General features: G+C 31.0%; 1 long non-coding RNA gene across 2 annotated transcripts; it reads right to left on the bottom strand.

The window, feature by feature from the left end:
• Positions 1-1,868: 1,868 nt before the first annotated feature.
• LOC143083202 (uncharacterized) lies at positions 1,869-11,575 on the bottom strand. 2 transcript variants are annotated; one of them, XR_012980582.1, is made up of 2 exons: positions 11,379-11,575; positions 1,869-3,748 (listed from the first exon to the last, which is right to left on the bottom strand). It is a non-coding gene; the product is annotated as an uncharacterized LOC143083202 (long non-coding RNA). The 2 variants fall into 2 exon arrangements; XR_012980581.1 differs by lacking the exon at positions 11,379-11,575 and adding an exon at positions 6,359-6,489.
• Between the last annotated feature and the right edge of the window lie 1,415 nt (positions 11,576-12,990).

Raw genomic sequence — 12,990 nt, 5'->3', positions numbered from 1 at the left:
GAATTTTCTTTTCAATATAATGAAGTATTTTTAAGATGCTTGGGTAGCAATTTGAATAGAGAGAACATAATTTTATTAATAAAACATCTTCATTCTATACATTTATTGCCAAAGAGTAGCTTGTTTGAATCTAACCTACTTTACACAGTTCTCAAACGAGAGCTTACTTTGGAAGTATATTTATATTCGGTTATAGCTATATTAGCAGGGTTGATTTTTTTCTTAGGTATAACCTCAATTTACTCAATTTTCTTTGTAATATATATACTAGTAGCAACATGAATATCGTTTTTGGGGACCTTTATAGTTTGTTGTTCAGTGTGAGCCAATGCTCCGTGTTGAAGACCGTAATTCGGCCTATGATGGTTTACTTTAACGAATAGTGACTTAGATGGAGAGATTTCTTATTGGCACTCATACCACATCTTCTTATATTTTTCTGCTCATTTTTAGTCATTGATATGATCTAATTATTCAAGCATTTTACTTTCCAATGACTACAAAGGTGATAAATTTTAATATATACAGCCTCCTCCATTAATAACTACTGTTTCCTTTGAATCTTAAATAAGAAATAAGATAAAACAAATGTTTGCGTTATAACGCAAAGGTTTGCGTTATATATCGCAAAGGTTTGCGTTATTTCGCAAAGGTTTGCGTTGTAACGCAAAGGTTTGCGTTATATCGCAAAGGTTTGCGTTATATCGCAAAGGTTTGCATTTAACGCAAAGGTTTGTGTTATTTCGCAAAGGTTTGCGTTATAACGCAAACATAGGAAGAAAAAAAAATAAAATGTGTGGCGCTAATATGCTTCCGTACATTTCAAATACCGGTATGAAAATGAGACTGTTCTATGACGACTTTTATTTATTGAAGCCACTAATTTATAAAACACAAAATTATTGTATTTATTGGCTTTTAGTGATGTTCAATAGCGTATTTGAATAAAATTTCAAAGACTTAAATTTACTACAATGCAAACAATTCTCAGCTCTATTTTAGAACATGTAATTTAAACTTGTTGAAATGAAGTTAGTTTGAAATTTGTCAAAGTAAGCTTTAAGAATTCCTTTTTTTTTAATTTAGATTTATTATGCATGTCTCTAAACATAGTATTCGACGCGTAACAGTTTATAAGTAGGTGTTCTCATATATTAATTTGATACGGTGCATTTATTTATATGGATATATTTCAGACTTCATTTATGAAAGAAAAACTTTAGAGCAGAGAATTATTTGTTTTTTTGTAGCTCTATTTTAGAACATTTAATTTAAACTTGTTGAAATGAAGTTAGTTTAAAATTTATCAAAGTAAGCTTTAAGAATTCCTTTTTTTTTTAAATTTAGATTTATTATGCATGTCTCTATACATAGTAAGCGACGCGTAACAGTTTATAAGTAGGTGTACTCTGATATGCATTTGATACGGTGCATTTATTATGGATATATTTCAGACTTCATTTATGAAAGGAAATCTATAAAGCAGAAATTTGATTTTTTTTTTTGTATCAATTTAAAATGTAGATTCAAATATTTTTCACTTCAAACGATAAAGTAAAACTTCTTCAAAACTTGTAAAAATGTATAGTTCGGCGTCCGCAAAAAAGAAGCCAACGAAAGTGTTTATCTCTTCTTCACAAATACGTATTTCATTGAATCTCGATGTTTATCATGTTTATAATTTTTCTAACAATGACGTTCTACCTCCATAAGCCTGCAAATGTCATGGCGGGTCACATATATAGTGCATATAATAAGTACGTTTACGAAATTTCTAACAAAAAATCTTATTCTATGAAAATCCCGATTTTCTATCATAGGAATTTGCGTATACACATTTGTAAAATTATGAAGTAAAACAGATGAAATCATAATACATTAATTTAATTTTATAAAACAAAAAATGGACGAATATGTGAAATAGCCAACAATAATCCGATAATTAACGACCAAACTCGCTTTTATCACACAACATATCCACAATAACATACAAAACAAGAACAAAAACTGAATACTAAACAATGAGAATTCAGGGATTCGAACCTAAACAGACAAATTCTTAACTTTAACTCATTTAACATAACCATGAAACCTCGTGGCTAGCAACTCATACTATACATTTGCCTATTGTGTATATATATAGGTGCAAGTCCGGTGTTTCCATTGTACCGATGTATGTAATATATTCATTTATATATATAAAGATAGAAGAAGTCTGAGATGATTGTCATAGCCATTTAGGTTTTGATGCTCTCTTAGGTTTTGTGAATATAGCTTCTAATGTTTTTGATGCATGACTGTATTGACTATATGACAGTTATTTTAGAGTTGTGTGTCATGAACATTGATGTCCGGATTTACTAGTGTCTGAAACGTTATTCTATGGGAAATGAACTTTTATTTTGGTTTCCAAAACCGGGGAATTGTTTGCTCGTTATTCAATTCACATTTCATATATAAATATTATTCATGTTACAGTAGTATTTTTGCTTAGTTGGTATTTTTGTTCAAAGTATTATGTATGTTTGAATATTGATGCTCATCTAAATTATATATTAAATATTTCTGAAGGTCCTTTGGAATTTCAAGTTCTGTCAAACTATGTAGAAAGGGTAGTCGCAAATGATAGCGAATTATCCATCGACATCGGTTTTTTAGAGTTCTTGGAACATTTGAATGGTATACTGCCCTGATCATATTCAGACATGTTGATTCAATCATGTCAAAGTCGCCATTTTTCAAAATGCTCCGTAGATTCCTCGTGGATTTTTCGCAAGCAATGAAATCGTCTAATACTAAAGACAGTAAGACCATTCTGTCTAAACTAGCTGATTGTATAAACGTGTTCTTAAACAGAAGAGATTTTATTATATTTGCATTAAATTCTTTCAAATGAAAGCCATTAATGTAGAATAATATCGCTAATTGAAAATATTGCTTTGCCTCGGATATAGCTATACCAAACGCCGACATGTTTTCATTATTGATAGTGTACAAATTGCATCCATGTTTCATTAAGAGGGAACATACATCTAGTTTGTTTCCTTCAGCGGCATAATGAAGTGCAGTGAATAATCGTTTATCATGTGCGTCAATGTCAGCTCCATTTTGTAAAAGCAGTTTTAAAATTTCAAGTCGCGTAGATTTTGAGGTATTATTGTTTTCGTCCGGTGTAATAACTGCTGCCATGAGAGCCGTTTTTCCCTCTGTTGTTTTTAGGTTTACGTTGCATCCGTGGATTAACAAAACTTTTACGACATTAACAGAGAGATAATAACAAGCCCGATACAATGGCGATTCTCCATTTTTGCTTGGCATATTCACTTTACCACTTGCTCGTAATAAAATACCCGCTATTTGCCAATGATCGTAATATGCTGACGCTCCAAGAGGCGTAACACCAGCTACATCTAAACAATTGACCTCACTTCCTCTTTCCAACAAGTTGACAACGAGTTTAACTTGACCATTTAATGAAGCGAAGTACAAAGGTGTACGGTCAAACTGATTACCAATATTTATATCAGTGTGTGGATATTCTAAGAGAATATTTACTATTTTATCTAGCCTACCACGTACTGCTCTTGTTAGTGCTGTTTCTTGACAGTACGTGCAATTGACATCAGGGTCATTCTTGAGTATTCTCCTCACATGTTCTACATCATGCTTTTGAATAGCAAAATGGAGATCCTTAACCGACATTTTCGTTATTCCTTGCTAATCATGATGATGATAGTATTCCTATTTCCTACAAAATTGGAAAACATTATTTTAAACATATATTTAATTGTATTTTCCTTTTTTTTTGGTAAATCAAGACAGCCTTATACATACCAAATGTGTTTTAATGTAGTTTATTCCTAAACAATCATCTCTTTGATGTTTGTTTACACTTTTACATTTTAGAATATTTTTGTCTCATTTAAGAAAATTTTTGACGAAATGTGCCTTTGTTGCAGTAAATGTGGCACTGGTGTTCAAAGTCTTAATGAGTAAACCATACAGAGCACGATAGCAATGAACATTAAACTCCAATTAAATAAAACAGCTGGTGACTGTAAATTGAAATATCATCAATTTGAAAGTATTTAAAATACAAGATGTGTTGTCTTAACAGCTCTAGGGTGTAAAAGGGGAACATTCAGAATGTAACCAAATTTGCTTTATTTCACAGATTTTAAAGAAATTAACTCAAATATGAAGTTTTGTAAATATTTAATGAAGATTGATCGAATCATGGGCCTTAAATATGATGGCTCAGCATAAATTCACAGTTTACAGTATGCATAGTTTACTTAAAGTCCTGGATACAAAATTAATTCAATTTGTAAGTTAAATCGTTAAGAAGTGCTTATATTTACCCTTTGCAGTCATGAAAACTCATAGATCCTTCCTGATTATTATTTATTGGGAGTTTTTATCCTTTCGATAACCTAAAAGTAAGCCGCAACACCTAGATCTGATTTTTTATCACCACAGCATAATAAATACAAGCTAGAAAAAAAAATATCTCAACAAAACTAAGTTAAACAATAGTTTGTTCTATCCTGAATATGCACTAAATATTCCAAATTGCTAGAAACAGCAGAATGATTTAGAAATTTGAGGCCCCAGGGGCAAAAAACAGAGAAAATTTCCTACCCCCTGGGTCATAAAAAAAATAATTTAAAGTTGTAAATGCTATGATTTTATGATTTTAAAGTTCTTGATATAGAAAACAATAACCATGCTTGGAAGTTATGCAAAAAAAAAAAAGATGTTAGCAGTCATCTCTATAACATTTTAAGTGATTTTTTTTTTATTTCAGACTGGTATCTGCATACATACAACTATTGCAAATTTGGCTTTGTTTCAACATTTCTAGTTCATATAATAGCTAAATTGTGTCAGATATATGGTTACAGATGATACTGTTGTGACAAGAATTCATAATTAACCATTTGAGGCAGAAAATGTGTACTTTAATTGACATATAGGCATACAGTAAGATATGGACTGGAGACAGATATTGGAATGGATACTTTATATAATCTTGAATGTTGTAATGATTGACTGCTAAACATTACATTTATAGTATTCTGATATGTTTTCAATATGTTATCAAAACAGTTTTAAACAGGATCTAGGCATTTTTTATCACAAAATATGAAAATAGGGTAAGCTGGCAATAATAAAAGTCTTGTTTTCAAATTTAAAAAAAAAACGAAACAGGTGATAAAATCAAAGGGGGGTATAAAATGTACAATAAAGAAAAACTTAGAGTATACGCAGTGATTTCTTTAAGGCTATAATTCTAATAAATTAGTATTAATGTGAGAAAAATTGATTTTAGATAGTTTTCTATTTGAATAAATGTCTGTATAGGTTGAACTTTGTAAATACAGCTGTTTCTCAAAACACGCCTCTTTCGGGAGATCTTGAATATTCATAGAAAATTAATTTTGTTTACATCCTGGTTCCCAAGTATGCTCACTGTGTTCCATCTCACAGAGACATAACTTGGGAATGTTACCAGTACATTTACATGTGCATATTGTTTACATTGAAATCTGTGGTAAACTTTCATTCGAGGTAGGGGTAGTTAAGACAATTTAGTGTTAGTTTAAATTCTGAGAAGTTCAGGACATATAAACATTGAAACTATGTCGCCCTATATTTTGACCTTTGAAAAAAATTGTGGTGCATATGATCTTTCAATTCTAGGATAAGATTTTTTTTCAAAACGTCATAGTAAAAGTGGTACATGTTTTAGCCGTAAAAGGAGTTCTTATGGGAAGTTGCGTTGCCAATATTTACAGAAATGCAATCGCTAGTCTTTGACAACAAATATCTAAAGGGCAAAATACAATTTTCGACAAAACACATCTGAAGAAAGTGGAGGCCAACATTGAATTTCATTCTTTGTCAAAGACATCTGGAGAAAATATGATTACATAGGAGGCTATATTCTGTATAACAATAAATATAAAAAAAGAAGATGTGGTATGCTTGCCAATGAGACAACTCTCCACAAGAAACACAAAAATTAACAAGTATAGGTCACCACACGGCCTTCAACTTTAGATTTAGTCAATAATTAAAGGTTAAACTAAATAACGATAGCTGTTTTTGCATATAGAGTATAATTGCCCTCTGTCCAATGATGTTAGATATATTTTATGCGGTTTTGTTTTGGTGTCTAAACGCAAGGGAAAATTTGTTAATTTTAAAAAGCAGATTCAAAAGCAATTTAGAATGTGAAGTAGTCAGTACTTTTGTGTTGACCTGAATTACCATTGATATGGTCAAGATTATGAATTAACTATTAACTTTCTTTGATACTAAATACTTAGGCTTTTCTTCCTCAGGAATAGATTACCTCAGCTGAATTTGGCAAAACTTTTGAGATATTTTTGTCCGCAATGTTCTTCAACTTTGTACTCTATTTGGCCTATTCGATTTTTTTTAAATGAGTTTCACTGATAAGTCTTTTGTAGACGAAATGTGCGTCAATCCGGGTATCTGTAATGAGTTTATTGATATGCTATTAACGTATTTACCATTGATTTTGGCATATTACATATTATATCTGTGATTGCATTTTCTAGATATTTGAAGTTTGCATTCAGAAGTGTATTCATTGCTTTTTTATAACGATTATAAGCTATAAGCAATGGTATAAATTATTTAAGATATTGAAAAGATTGATAACGTGCTAACCAAACTCTCTGAGCATATCAAACATAATTATTTTAGATATTGAAAAGATTGATAACGTGGTAACCAAACTCTCTGAGCATATCAACCATAATTAAGTTGATTGTATTGCTGATGAAATTTAAATTATTTAAATATATTTTCCTTCCAAAACGTTTGAGACTAGATAAGTCAATTTGAGTACTCCAATTAGAAACAATAAACAACCCTTGATCAAATGTTGAATGAGTAAATACGCCAATCACCGAATAGTATACACCAGAAACGTCGGATGAAATGAATAATTTGTTGGCAAAAGAACATTTATAGAAAGTTTTCAAAAGCACTCGTAAAATATATCAAAACAGTCAGATGAAATAAAGCAATGTCGTCAGAAGAACTATTGTAAAATATGAAATTAGTAAAAGTATAAAGCCAACTATATAATTATATATATATATAACAGGAATTGCTAACTCTTTCGGAGCACTTGCGATCACTACGATTTTTCGTGTAGTTTTTGTTATCATATTTTTATATAAACAGTTTTATATTGCTCTTTTTTTTTTTCTTTTTCTGTAGATGTCTTTCAAATTTTGTTTTTATTATCCAAATTGGTGTCTTGCAACTCTTTATTACTACTCGATCTCCGATTAATATACATTTCAAAAAATTTGATAGCAATCACATAATATTATGGTTCAATTTAACATTAAATCGTTTAATTCTTGTAGGCCATGATGCATTAAAAATATCAAATATGAATTTTCATTAAGAAAAAATTCACACACCTAATTAAATGGGCATTTAAAAAGTCAGAATGTGAATATATATGTTCAAACTCTTTTGGGTCATTTTTTAGTAGCAATAAACATAAAAAAATATGTCAATTGGACATGCTTTGATACTATATCTGCTCTTGAATTTTTACTAGATAACATTTTTGTTCGCTTTGGAGGTTCCGTATATCGTCAGGTTATCGGAATTCCAATGGGGACTAACTGTGCACCACTTATTGCGGACCTGTTTTTGTATTGCTATGAGTTACAATTTATGACAAAAAATCAGCAACATCTGATACACAAATTTAATAATTTAAATACTTTTAGATATTTGGATGATATTTTAGCTCTCAATAATGACGACTTCAGTATGTATACTAAAGAAATTTATCCTGTTGAACTTACTTTAAATAAAGCTAATACTAACAATGACCACTGTCCTTTCCTCGATCTTGATATATATATCATTAACGGAAAGCTTAATACTAAAATTTATGATAAAAGAGATGATTTCTCATTTCCTATCATTAATTATCCATTTTTAGATGGTGACGTTCCCTTGTCACCATCTTACGGAGTTTCTATATCTCAACTTGTACGATTCGTTCGTGTATGTAACAATGTTTTAGATTTTAACGAGAGAAATTTATGTATTACTGAAAAATTATTACACCAGAGTTTTTGATATCACAAACTAGTCAAAACATTTACTAAATTTTATCATCGGTATAAGGACATCATTCGTAAATATAGCTCAACATGCAGACTTCTTATACGTTCAGGTATTTCACATCCAATATTTTATGGAAATATTCTTTATAAAGCACAAAAATGTCAGTATTTACCTCAGAATCTAACAAAACCTTTAAATAGACTTATTAAGAAGGGATATAGTTACGATACTGTTGTCAGGTCATTAGAAATTGCATATCTTGGCGTTAATATTGATTCACTTATAGGGTCTTTGCATCGGAACTAAACACATTTATTCTTAATAAACCAGTTGTTGGCATGACACGGGTTATGTTCTTCTCATATATGTTATGATGGTATAATACTAAACCCCTCACGGGGAGGATTGTGCCTGATATTCATATGATGAAGACATAATTTTTTAATCAGTTTAATTGAGGTCCGGAGCTGGCATGTCAGTTAACTGCTAGTAGTCTGATGTTATTTATGTATTATTTCCATTTTGTTTATTTTCTTTGGTTACATCTTCTGACATCAGACTCGGACTTCTCTTGAAATGAATTTTAATGTGCGTATTGTTATGCGTTTACTTTTCTGCATTGGCTAGAGGTATAGGGGGAGGGTTGAGATCTCACAAACATGTTTAACCCCGCCGCATTTTTGCGCCTGTCCCAAGTCAGGAGCCCTGGCCTTTGTTAGACTTGTATCATTTTAACTTTTAGTTTCTTGTGTACAATTTGGAGTTTAGTATGGTGTTCATTATCACTGAACCAGTATATATTTGTTTAGGGGCCAGCTGAAGGACGCCTCCGGGTGCGAGAATTTCTCGTTGCATTGAAGACCTGTTGGTGACCTTCTACTGTTGTCTGCTCTATGGTCGGGTTGTTGTCTCTTTAGCACATTCCCCATTTCCATTCTCAATTTTATTCATATCAAATATTGACAGCTGGTCAACTCCCGCGCTTTATGCAAACTATGAAGGTAAAGAGTTTTTTTCCTCTTCGTTTCCTTTGCTTTCATGTAGAAGGGTCTGATGAGGGTTTTACACAATACAGAGTAATTGGCAGATTCTAACAACAAAAAAAGCAAAAACAAGAAAAATAAGCCAAAAGATAAAAAAAACCCCAAAAAACAACAGAATAAATGCATTGCTGAAACATTATATAGAGAATAATGATTAAAAGAGATGAAGATTAGAGAAAAATGACAAAAATAAAGAAAATGGAAATGGAGACCATCGAAATATGACCATCATGTGTATTTTTGACTTCGTACAAAACTTTATTTACATCTAAACAGATGTAACGCGAATGCTATATTCGAACAGGCCTGTCTTTGCATGTTAATGGCTTGAAAGTGGATGGTAATTTCGTACTTGAAAATGACTTTCCTTAGACGTTATCCGGTCGAAAATCAATTGTTGTTTCGTACACGTAGACCAAGAGGTCTTTGATTAGGTGTTATTTGCTTAAAAATCACTGGTAATTAGTACTTAAAGTGAACATTCTCTAGATGCAATTTGCTGAAATAATCGGTTCAACTTGACTTTATCTACACGTTATTTTTCTTGAAAATCAAGTGGTAATTTCGAACTTCAACAAGACATGAGAGGTGGCGTGAATTAGATCTTTTAAAGAACAAACAATCTAAGACTCTCTCATCTTACAATAGTATTAACAAATTTTACTTTTGTATACTTTACACAAGTATTCCCAATTCCAAAATAAAAGACAAATTGAAAGAGTTGGTATAATTACTTTAATGTGTTTCATTTAAATTTTAAATAAGAATGGCGAACGTAGATACAAGTATCTTGTCTTGGGGAGAGATAAATCCTACTTTGTATGTTGTGTCTTCTATAATACTATTATTTGTCTGTTTGTCTTTTTATTTTAAGCCATGGCTTTGTCAGTTTATTCATGAGTTTGACTCTCACTCTGGTATCCTTCGTCCCTCTTTTAAAAGTTATAAACTGCAGTTCGGACCCTCAAGTAATGACATCTTTGACCTTGACGAAATACATTCAAGTTGGAGGTTAGTGCAGAAACACTTGTTGCATTCACTGAACATCTTGTAGTAAAAAAATAAAGATGTCAAGTGCACAGAAGTTCAATGGTCTTGACTTGGAAGATACAAATGTAACAGGTGTTGTTTAGTATTAATATGGTAATTAACTGACATACGACGAAGGAAATTAGCATGCATGTTATTGACTATTACGCATTCAAAATGTATGTAATTTCTGATGAAGTTCGTAGTTGGGCCGACTTATGGAATTTTTGTTTATAAAATTGTGAACGGTTTAAACATAGCAGAACTAGATCAGAACGTATATACTACGTAGATGGAATTAAAACAACAACAAACATAGGAGTTTATAAATGTATAAAACGGAAATGAAAAGCAGTAGCGTGTCCAAGCAGTTTAAAATGGGAAGAACATGTATATTTTGAAGTTTCAGCATATGATGGGATGCCAGTCGAGACCATAAAGTTTACCAATATTTGAGCCATCTTGTATACGAGAAATATTTACAATGCCCGCTGATAAGACCCATGCTTTTAATACACACACGAATCTGTTTTTCAATGAATTTACATTAAGACTGAAAATTGCCCTAGTGAGGAAACTGTTCCTTAATTCACCTATCTCTTAGGACGTGGCTATGTATTTATATATCTTTAAAATAACAAATTCACATTTTTTTTATATTACTTATTGCTTCAAAATTATAATCTTTTATGATTTAAAATTTTTAGGGTCACTGAATTATTTTTTTTTAAATTTTTTTTTCAAACATCACTATACCTGCGTCGAATAGAAGTTGACCTCATGCGAATTGATATTAATACATATGTTTACCTTTTTAGAGTTGTAAAAATCACTATATGCAAATCAGTAACTGTTTGATTATTGGAAGTTGCGGATCCAGAAGAACCTTTTATAAAATCAATCAAAGCCTTGTACATGTACATGATCACGTGCAATTGCACAAGTACCATTTATATTCAATGTAGCTCACTTAAACTTCAAATTGACTTATTTCATGAAACATGTATTAAATAAAAGTGGGAATTAGTTAAACTTCAATGGTAATGCATCCTAACAACTAATTTAAAGAAGAAAAAAAAAAAACAATCAACTAAGAGTTAGCATTATAGCGTTTTTCAATCAAAAATGTTTACAAAAATGACCCACCAAAATACAATAATATTGATAATGTCTTACCTTTGTAGTGAATATTCTCAAGACATAAAAATCCAATTTATATAACCACAATTTAACGAGTTTCATTTGCATATATTATAGATGTTCACGTATAATATGCTGGCCGAATATCAGAATATAAAAATGATATAAGTGCCTATGAGACAGTTATCGTCAAAGTCCAAGGATGTAAACAACTGAAGGACCACAGTACTGACTGTAATGATAAGCACAAACGTATTTAACTAAGAAGAAAAGTAATGACCTGATCTTAGCTAAATTAAATGAGATAACAATATATATATATATATATATATATATATATATATAATTATGACAGACAGCAACGCAAATTTATTTCTTTTAACTAATACATGTTGCAGGGTAAATAAAGCACGTTGTGTCAGAACAACTTTCTATCTACTTCTGAACAGTGGAATAAGAGCTCCCATTTAACTTTAGTAAATGTACCATAAATCACCCTTTATTTTTTCCTACATATATAGGCATCGCTTTACTTTTTTTAACCAAATTGAATGTACTCCAATGCTGCGGAGGACATTTTAGCGCACTGGTAGGATATTTGAGCGAAAAGAATCGGACGTTTTAGCGCCAAAGTAGAACCCATTTTAGCGCCTGATTTTTAACCAATTTTAGCGAAAGTTAAAATTGTTAATGCCCATTTTAGCGAAATATTTTTAACCTATTATAATAATATATAATAGATTAAAAAAACAAGCACAATATGAATATATGATGCCCAATACAGCACTAAATGTCTAAAATATTTAATAAATTGAAATGTTAAAAGTTCGTTCTTGCCTTTGTTTAAAAGTGACACCTAACATCCACGTATTCCAACATCAATCCGAATGCCGATAGCAAACAATCTTATTCGGAAGACTCCGTATACATACATATATATAAGTATTTTATTGTAATTATATAACAAAATATTGATCACATGATGCTAGTATTACTAGACTTGCAATAGCTTTACATTAATCCAATTTATAATTTATATCCTAGAGAACGTACGTAATGGGCTCTGGATAAACCCCATGTACAATACTGTTGAATTGCATTAGGAACTGTTCTTTCTCTGTATCTTGTCTAGATTGTCCAAACTTCTGCCCGAAGCTTAGTAAGTATTATTCAACCAGGTAAATTTCGCTAAAATGTTCTATCGAAAATACAGGTGAACGGATTTGTCCGGCCCTAAAATTGACTCTAATGTCTGCGCTCAAAAGTTCACAAGTACTTCAAAATATTTCGCTAAAATGTCCTGCGCTCCTCCGATGACAGCATTTAAAAAAAAATATTTTAGAATTCGCGCGGCGATAAAGTGAACGTTTTTTCCCTTTATTACTCTTGCAAAAATGAAACAAATCATTATTGACCGTTAGCTCAATGTCTCCTGTAAATATGTCTTAACTTTTTGAATTTACAAAATGAGTATACTAACGATTAAATATTTATTTAGATAATACTAAATATACTTACATGAACGTTCATTAGCTGTTATGCTTCTTTAAACGCAAAAACGAGAGTCAATATTCAAAAGGACAGTTTAGATAACAATTACAAATCGATAATTAAGGAATACTGCATATCATCTGCTAGTATGTTGCAT

This window comes from Mytilus galloprovincialis, chromosome 7 (assembly GCF_965363235.1).
Source record: "Mytilus galloprovincialis chromosome 7, xbMytGall1.hap1.1, whole genome shotgun sequence".
NCBI lineage: Eukaryota > Metazoa > Mollusca > Bivalvia > Mytilida > Mytilidae > Mytilus > Mytilus galloprovincialis.
Note: the sequence above shows the minus strand (reverse complement) of the source record. Positions and strands in the feature narration are given on the sequence as shown.